The sequence below is a fragment of the Taeniopygia guttata genome, chromosome 2, assembly GCF_048771995.1.
Source record: "Taeniopygia guttata chromosome 2, bTaeGut7.mat, whole genome shotgun sequence".
Taxonomy (NCBI): Eukaryota; Metazoa; Chordata; class Aves; order Passeriformes; family Estrildidae; genus Taeniopygia; species Taeniopygia guttata.
This window is the reverse complement of record NC_133026.1, coordinates 140916741-140925581: the sequence shown is the minus strand read 5'-3', so window position 1 is coordinate 140925581 and position 8841 is coordinate 140916741. Positions and strand designations below refer to the sequence as shown.

Genomic DNA, 8841 nt, shown 5'->3' with positions numbered 1-8841 from the left:
TGCATGTCAGAACATCCAAATTCTGTTTCTCTCTCCTCAAGCAGAAGTTTAGCCAGAAATTGCTAAATCTGTGTACAAAGCTGCCATGGAGCTTCCACTCTCATTTTCTCTCTCTCCCACAGGTGTGGAATTAGCAACATACCTGACTTCTGATTTCACCCTCTTTTAAAATACTGTATCTCAGCTCCTCTCCTTCTAGGGAAAAAGTGATATCAGCTGCATACCCTGATGTCTGCAGCCTCTAAATGGGAGCAGGAACATGTCTAATTAATTGTTTGATAATGGTGCTATTTGTCTCAAAAAATGTGGACAATAAAACTTCTATAAATAGAACTTCAAAGCATAAATCCTTCAGGTTTACTGTACAGACATGTAAATCAAAATTCAGAAAGTTTTAGGAGGGAGACCAGAACTTAGACACAGGTATGTACTCTTTGGGGTAAACAGGCTTCTAAGAATTCCAGGCAGTATGCCCCAGTGTGCTGGGATCCATAATGGCTGAGTACATTTCACACCTGTAAGAGATGTCCATTTCCCCTTAAGGAGGGCCTGAGCTTTAAGCAGCAAATTAGGATAAAGAAAGCAACAAAGAGACCAAGGTATCACTCCAAAAAGACCTGAGGAAATGTCAGAATTTTTACTTTAAAATAAGCAACTTACGTCTTACTGCCATGTACTCCAGGGTCTGCCCCAAGCACCACTTTGAGGTGCTCAGGCTTCTAGAATGAGGCTATGTGAGGGAGCTGGGCACTTGCACAAGGAAGCAGAGTCCCAATACGCTGAGCAGAGACCCAAGTCAGGGCACCTTGGAGACAACACGGTGTAAAAGGTGCATCAGGCCTCCTTCAAAGGCATTCCCATGCTTCAGCCCCCAGCAGAGCTGGCAGTGTGTGCCCACTGCTTGCTCATGAAAGGAATAATTTTCCTAAGACTGCACCATCAGTGATGCTGTAGGTGGTCACTATTTGGCTAAAAGCCATCATGTAGGATCACTTGCCCATTAGCAGAAGATCAGGGTTTAATGCCTGGTTCCTCTGCCTCATCTGAAGCTGGGCTCTTCAAATTGTTACCTGTAATTGCTTTTAGGCTCTGCTTTCATCCATGGGAAATGTAGATTTGAATTCCTCAAGAGAGTTACCCTATGCGTGTTGGAGTGCTCTAACTTCTCTGCTAGCAAAGACAGGAATGGTGTTTACCCATTTATCTGTGTTCCGTGGTACAATTTGTGAGAATGTATTCCCTGGGTGAAGTCCTCCAACTATCACATAGAGAAAATAAAAGAGTTTCTGACTTCACAGGGCACTAGGATGGGAGATAAGCACTGAACTCTTCAGATCTGAGTGTCAAGGTATTCCTGAGCAATGCCCTTCAATGGATGGATGGATGGACGGACGGATGGATGGATGGATGGATGGATGGATGGATGGATGGATGGATGGATGGATGGATGGATGGATGGATGGATTATAAGGATGGAGTAAATTTAGGCAATAGCTGAAGTTTGAAGAAGTTTTCAGACTAAGGCCTTCCAGCCCCACCCAGCTGTATGGCATTTAGGTGGCTTGGTTGTCTATTATGACACTAGGAATTTGGGAGAGAAAACAAAGCTACATAACATCATCCTTCAGAGAAGTCTCTGGATCTCTGGACCAGCTTTCCTCCCTGGGGTCACATACAAATCCATAATATTCTGGGTCATAGTCTGGACAATTTTATACCAAAATAGAAGATATTGGGGGGAGGAAGTACCCTTCATTAGGGGGAGTATTTTGGCTTTGCTATACCCCTGGCAAAAAATAACTTGCTGGCCACTCTGTTGACAAAGTGCAGTTCCCCAGGCATTCTTGGATGTGTTACAGTGATACATCTGTTAAAATTTTCAATCCACTTCAAAATTTAAAAAAAAACATTTCTTTTTCCCCAGTTCACTCTGTTATCAGGAGACAAATACTGTAGTCCACACTCCTTCAGACTAAACAGCAAAAAGAAACCCAAAAACCCAGCTGTCCTGATTTAGAGACAATGATTTGCTGTTCTATTCCTGTTTTATCTCCTCCTTCCTCTTTATTAATCTACAGCAAGGTAGGGAACATCTCCTTTGCCTTCAGTAGCAACACAGAAAAAAAGAGAGCTAAGAAGGCAATGCATCTCACCTTGTTCCTCAAAACCAAACCAGCTTCCCTTTCTTTCTAAAACAAGGTAAGGACTACATCTTCCCTTTAGGGCACTTTCACTGATATGGGCAGTGGTGTTTTTCTTCTAAGCCACCTTGTCAATCTGTTTAGAGAAAACTTCCTCTGCTCTCCCTGTTTCTAACCTCAAGCTACAAAAAACTAGTTAGGTTTAAGAACGTGACTGGTTAACTTCTGCCCTGTAGTCCTTAGCAGTCCATGTGACGCTGAATTCCCACTGTGAAAAGAGACTTAATTGCCAGCCCAGATTGACTGTCTCATAGTCCCACCACAGCAGGCACTGGGCTAATTCACTGCAGGCCTTCACACAGGAGTCGAGACAGTTTGCTTTTTAAAAAGTATCTTTGTGTTGGTGAAAATCTTCAAATTACAGATAAGAAAACCACAATCCACCTTTCCCATGGAGTCTGAAATTTCTGACTTATCTACAGGTTGCTTCACCAAGAGCCAAATTGCATACTGGGGGAGCCTATTCCCCTTTCCTCTTTGCTTGCATAAATCCCAGACTACACAAATTCATTTCAAGTTCTCTTTATATTCAACATTAGTGTCAGTCCCATTTTCTCCAAGTTTGTGCAAAATTGTGGGTTTGGCCTATGGGAGCTCCCATGCAGCCCTGCATGAGCATGTGCTTCAAGGGATGGTCTGAAAACATATTTTCAGTGACAACCCTGACAGAGCTTTAGAAGATAATGCTAGAAAGGTTCAGTTCTCTTTTGAACCCAACCCCAATGAATATTGAAAGAGAATACATAGCCTTCTATAAAAACATCATTTATTGTTGGAGTTATATTTCTAAAATGTCAACGTATGCAAGAGAATTTTAGGTAGTCTGCTGAGGGATTTTTTCCATTTTTCAAGTTTTCTACGATCACTTTCCACATATCTTATATGAAAAAGTGCAAAATGCTGAGTTCTGTGTTTGCAGTCATTAAGGAACCGAAAGTCACCACCAAAAGGGTTATCTGGGCTACCAGAAATATGAAAGATACTCATCTTGGTAGCAGACATTCTCTGGTATGAATAGCACTTCTTTCTTGCTCACACAAATGCTGGAAAATCCAGTGGAGGCAAGTGCAACTTTGTGAGAAAGTCATATTTTAGAAAGCCTATTTCAATAAACATAATCTTGCATAAGCAGAACTCAAAACAGAAATAAAAAGACATCTTTGCCTTTTATTAAGTGTTGATTGTTAACAACTGGGACCTAGGCCCTCCCAGTTCTGTCTCTTCTTGCCTGTGGACCCTGCATCACTCCAGACACTTTTGTTTCAACACATCCATTTGGGCTAGAGGGTCTACTTCTGCTCACAAGGATTTTTGCAGAAAGGCGAGGCTGTGCTTGTATCTGGGGCATAAATCTTGAGCTCCTTCATCAAAGAAATCAATATTTCAGTTCTATTCTTCATTCCTGAAAACCATTTCCCTAGTTCTGAGGAATTTCCACTGAGGAAAAAGAAAAAAAAAAATCCATATTTCAATGTGTTTATCTTTTAAGTAACCTTCATATATGAATAGCTTAAAGGATCCTTTAAATTTTCCACTATGAGTGAAAGACAATTGGATGAAGGAGCTGGAGCAGAAAACCATAATCAAAGCAGCTGTTCCAGGATAGAAACACAGCTCTTGGAAGACTCTTGTGTTTCTCGAGTGAGTGTGGGGCCAGTTGGTTTTCCAGAGGTCATTATCCTCCGTTTCACCACCATTGCACTTAATAGGTTAAGTCTGAATTTCTGGAGGAATCTGAACTACGTAGTTTAGGCTGCCAGGGTGAAAGAATCAGGAACAGGTGTTTATTAAAAAGTGAAAACATATTAAAATAGAAATCTAGCACCCAGATGCAAAAGATGTCTTTTAGTTCATTGCTAAAAAATAATTGATGCAAAATCCCTAGATAAATGCTGAAATGCCAAACTCATCTGCTGCTGTAGTTGGGCTAATTATAGTGGTTTCTGAACCTCTGCAGTTAAGCAAATGACAGGGTTTCTATTATAAACTTAATTTTTAAAATTCATCAGTGAAAAAAGAGCCCTGCTTTGAAACTCACAAGCTAAAAAAAGTGCATGATTTTGCAGACATAGAAAGCTTGTTTTCTAGCAGGAGAAGTAAAAATGTAGCTAATAATTTTGATTAGTAACTAGTTTCAAAATATCTCCTGCACTGGATATACCTCTAGTATTTTTATGATATATTTTGCTGCATAACCTAAACATTTATATTTCAATAAGTAGGACTGAATAAATTTTAAACGGTTTGAATATAATAGCAGGAGAAAAAAAATAGCAAACAACATAATTCATTCCAGTAGAAATAAAGAGTTCATATTTCAAATAAATGTTTAAGCTTACACAATGGATATCTAAGGCATCCACTATTATTTTTCAGATTTTCCATTTAGACTATTTGAAAATATCTCCCTAAGTGTTATTCCCAGCATATTTACAAGTATTTTTCACGAGGAAATGCAATAAAGATATGATAAATAGTCCTATCTGGCCATGCCTTTCAATATTGGTGTAATCTTCTGGAGTCAATGAGTGCCAGTCTAAAACATCCTTATCTAAATATATGCTGATGGCAGGGTGCTCTCAACAGCGACGTCCAGGCTCAGAGAAATGCAGAGGCACAAACCCACTGCTTCAAAAAGGAGGTTTTCTGTTTAATCCCTTACTGAACTTAGCCCTTTTCCTGTGCCATGAGCAACCAACAAGTAACATATTTAGGATCATCTCTTACTGATCCCCTGTTCCATCTTGAGCTGAAATTCAATTTTCATGGTGATGGGCACTAAAGCAACACACAGAATAATTTCTACAAAAGCATCAAGCACTAAGATATTTTTGACCAGCAATTCAAGAAAACAGCACAGGACTACTTTTTAGTAAGAGTGTATATTTGAAGGACCTGGACTGCACAATAAATATTCACTGTGCCACTTTTCAACATTCACTTCTCCAACTTTTGACTGCTCCAATAATACAAAGAGTACAAACAGATCTTTTACTTACTTGCTGTCCTTTTGTTGTACTTTACACTGAGTTTTTCATTCTTTGTGAAAAAAGTCTCAAAGTGACTCCTCCAAAGAATACTCCTTTGCGCCATCAATCAGCCTCTTCCAGAAATTCAAATATCTGTAAGTCCCAGTAATGACATGACCCCAAAACATTCATCTACCAGCCTCCATCCAATGAGCTGGTGGCCCTTGCAAAGAGACCAGAATTCTTAAAAGAGGTTGTTTATGTATCAGTAAGCTAAAATAACATTTTTTGTATCAGAAATTCACCTAAATACAAATATATTTTTGATTTTTAAAGATTTATCTGTATATTTATCAAAATTATTTTGCAAAGGAAGATATATTGAGCCTGGAGAGAATTCAATGATTTTACTTTAGATACCTCTACAAACCTGTGCTTATCAATTCCAACAATAAAATGTTATTTTTTCAAAATAACTGTAAAGAGAAAACAAGACAAAAATAAGGCATGGAATAACAGGTCTTTCATCACAAAATTAAATAGTCTGAAAATCAGGGTCTACTTTTAATTGTAACACCAGCCCAGTATTTTTATTAGTGTTATTTATGCACTAAATTATTTAATAGTTATGCAAAAAGCCCTGAAATTATGCAAGTTCAAAGCTATTTCTCTTTAACCTTTGTCCAGTATGTAAAGTAAAAAAAACTACTTGGCTTTGTGCATTTTTTCATATTCTCTGAAGACTGTAGGTTCACTTTTTCTTGCTAACATTAAAATAACAAACATGAAGAGATGTTATAAATAAACAGCCTGTACTCCTGCAGTAAGTTGGGTACTCACATTTCCTTGGTGCCCAGTTGCTACTGGTTATTCCTTTCTCTTGTTGTTTTGTTGTTGGGGCTTTTTCCCCTTTAGTTGAGTACTCCAAGGATCTGTTCTCCACCATAAGCTGAGGAACCAAATCCTGAGAGGCAGGTGGTCTGTCCCACACTGAAACAGATTAGGATGGGATAGAAAGGTTTCTGCTTTTTTTAAGTTGTGCTGAAAAAAACTGTTTCATTTGAACCATTTTCTCTTTGATAAGCTCTCCATGCATGTCCTCAGATTCTTTGTGATTTGCTGGAGTTGGATGTTTTGGCCGAGAACAGATCTATTTACCAGACCTGCAGAGCAACCAGGGACCTCAGAGGTCCTCTGGCTGGTCAAAGGTCCTCTGCACAAAACTCACTGGTCAAAACTCACTGCATAACTGCAGCTCAGGAAATTTTATGACCAGATATAAATGTTGAGGGTTTGGTGCAACTCATTCTCAAACCAAGCTGAAATAAAATTACATGAATGAATGTGGTGAATGTATTCATGGCTGGGAGGGAATAGCAGGGGGTGGAACAAACTATACCTTTCTGAGACAGTTCATTGCTGTCATCCTTGATTTTGGTGGTGTTAATATGTTCCTGATTTACCCCACAAACAGGGCAGCAAGGCTGCATGAGACATGCTGGAGAGAAATGTCAGAGTTACAACCTAACACAGCAGGTTAAAGTTTTCCCCAGAGGACAATCTTGTACTGAAATATAACATTTTTATAGTGCTGAGCCTTCAGTGTGGAAATCCTGATTTCTATAAAAACTTTGTTATGAGAAAGTAAAACAAATCAGTGAAACCTCAAATTACAATGCTTATATTTAACTCAATACCTATATTTAATAGGCATTTTTTTCTTAAGATCTTTGTAAAATACATCTACTACTAACATTCAAGTAAGAATTAAAAGGTATTTATTTTGTTGAAACACAATTCCTCAAGAAATCCAGCATTAAATATGTATAAAATTTCCACTCCACTTGAAATTTCAGATTTGCTAGTTTTACAGCATTGCGTAACAAGTTTTGAAACCCTTTCCCACAACATGGGAATTCCTGGTTTTGCTCTCATCTACAGTCTCTTACTTGACATAAATCATACACACACACCCCTTTCATAAACTATTGAACGTGGCTGCAATGTCAAAATTAATACATTAATTTATAGGTGCTGTCATTGTGTTCAGTGTTGCCACCCCAGGCATCCAGGGAGCACACAAACAATTGAACGGCGTGCGTGGATCAGTGGAGCATAGCCCAGTACCCAACTGGTCACATTTACCCAATACTGGTTATATTTGCTAGGATGGGGACAGACAATGAGAAGATATTTACTCCTGAGTTGAAGCATGAAGAGATTAGCAACAGCCAAATAATAACTGGAATAGGGATCCCTCAGTATGACACAGCCTTACCCTAAATGAGCACAGGCCCAAAGAGTCCTGACTCTAGAACTCTTTGTGCACCTTGTAATTTCAAATTCTTTGACAATGATATAGCCAAATATGAAGATACAGCCAAATATACTGGAGCTAAATATGAGGATCTGTTTCATGGGGGCCATTTCATAGATGTAAAATGATCCCCTTTCCTCTTCAGTGGTGGTTACATTCTTGTTTACCAAATACATTAATGAGAAAGCAGAGATCTTGACTCATTTTAATATATGTGACTAACAGATTGAACACAAGATGGGTGATGCCAATTCCAGAATATGAATATTTGCCACCTGGATCCTCTCCATTTCTGATTTAAGAAGATTTTTCAGTGATAAGAAATGAAGCTGCAACTTCTGTATCTTTGACTCTGTAACCACGGAAACCAGCATTAATTATACGTATCACTAAGTTTTAAATGTATTCAAATTTAACACATAACTCTGAAAATATTGAGGTTGTTTTTCCTTTTCTCTCTCACCTTAATATGTTACAGTTTGCCTTCTGGCTTATTTGGCTTATAAGCAGTTTCACTTATAATATGATAAAAGTATGTAGGTGAAAATTACACTCATTTTCTTTAATGTAACCAAGAGGTAGAGCCATGTAAATGTTTGATCACTCACCTCCTACCACTGCTGTAATCACATGTGTGGGGTTACATTTCATGTTAAGGAGGTGTCATTCCCAACAGTGAGAAAGCAGCAAAGTTCTGCCAATGACTTTACAAAATAGCAGCATCTCTATGGACGACAACAGTGAGGGCTCATGGAAACAGGAATATGAAGGAAAGGAAACAAGGAAGAAAGAACCCCAAAATTTTCTCATTTTTCCCACTGCTGTACCACAACCCCATAATAAATGTCAGAGGAAAAGCTGAAATAAACCTCTGAGGAAATCTTCATTCCCAGACTTGCAACTGACATTTTTGTTTAGTGAACTGCCAAATTTCTAACCATGTTTGCTCAGTTTTACCAAATTCCACTACTGATGCCAGAAGGATCCTGAACCTGCACATTCATCATTTAGGTTGTGAAATTATCAGAGACACATTCAACTACTTCATACTTTTTTCCTCAGCTAAAAGGGCATCTGCTAGAGTCAAAACATGACATGGAAGCACCAAAGAACTGACAGCATAAGGCTTTAGATCAAAAGCCTTATCAGTTATTATCCATTTTTTAATTCATACCAATAGCTGAGTATGGAAATGCAACTCCAATGCCAGAACCCAGGTGGATGAAAATGATCCAGGCTTGGACCAGAGCTTCCGGTTATGATCACACAAATGAGCTGAGCAGTATCTGGGATTAATCCCTGGAAGCAGAATTCAATCACAGCAGTGTTAATTTGTGAGGCACATCCTCTGGAT

The 8841-nt window shown here is 38.6% G+C and overlaps 1 long non-coding RNA gene across 1 annotated transcript; it reads right to left on the bottom strand.

The window, feature by feature from the left end:
• Positions 1-3054: 3054 nt before the first annotated feature.
• On the bottom strand, positions 3055-6285 carry LOC116807906 (uncharacterized). The gene is made up of 3 exons (XR_012054380.1): positions 6011-6285; positions 5201-5393; positions 3055-3638 (listed from the first exon to the last, which is right to left on the bottom strand). It is a non-coding gene; the product is annotated as an uncharacterized lncRNA (long non-coding RNA).
• Between the last annotated feature and the right edge of the window lie 2556 nt (positions 6286-8841).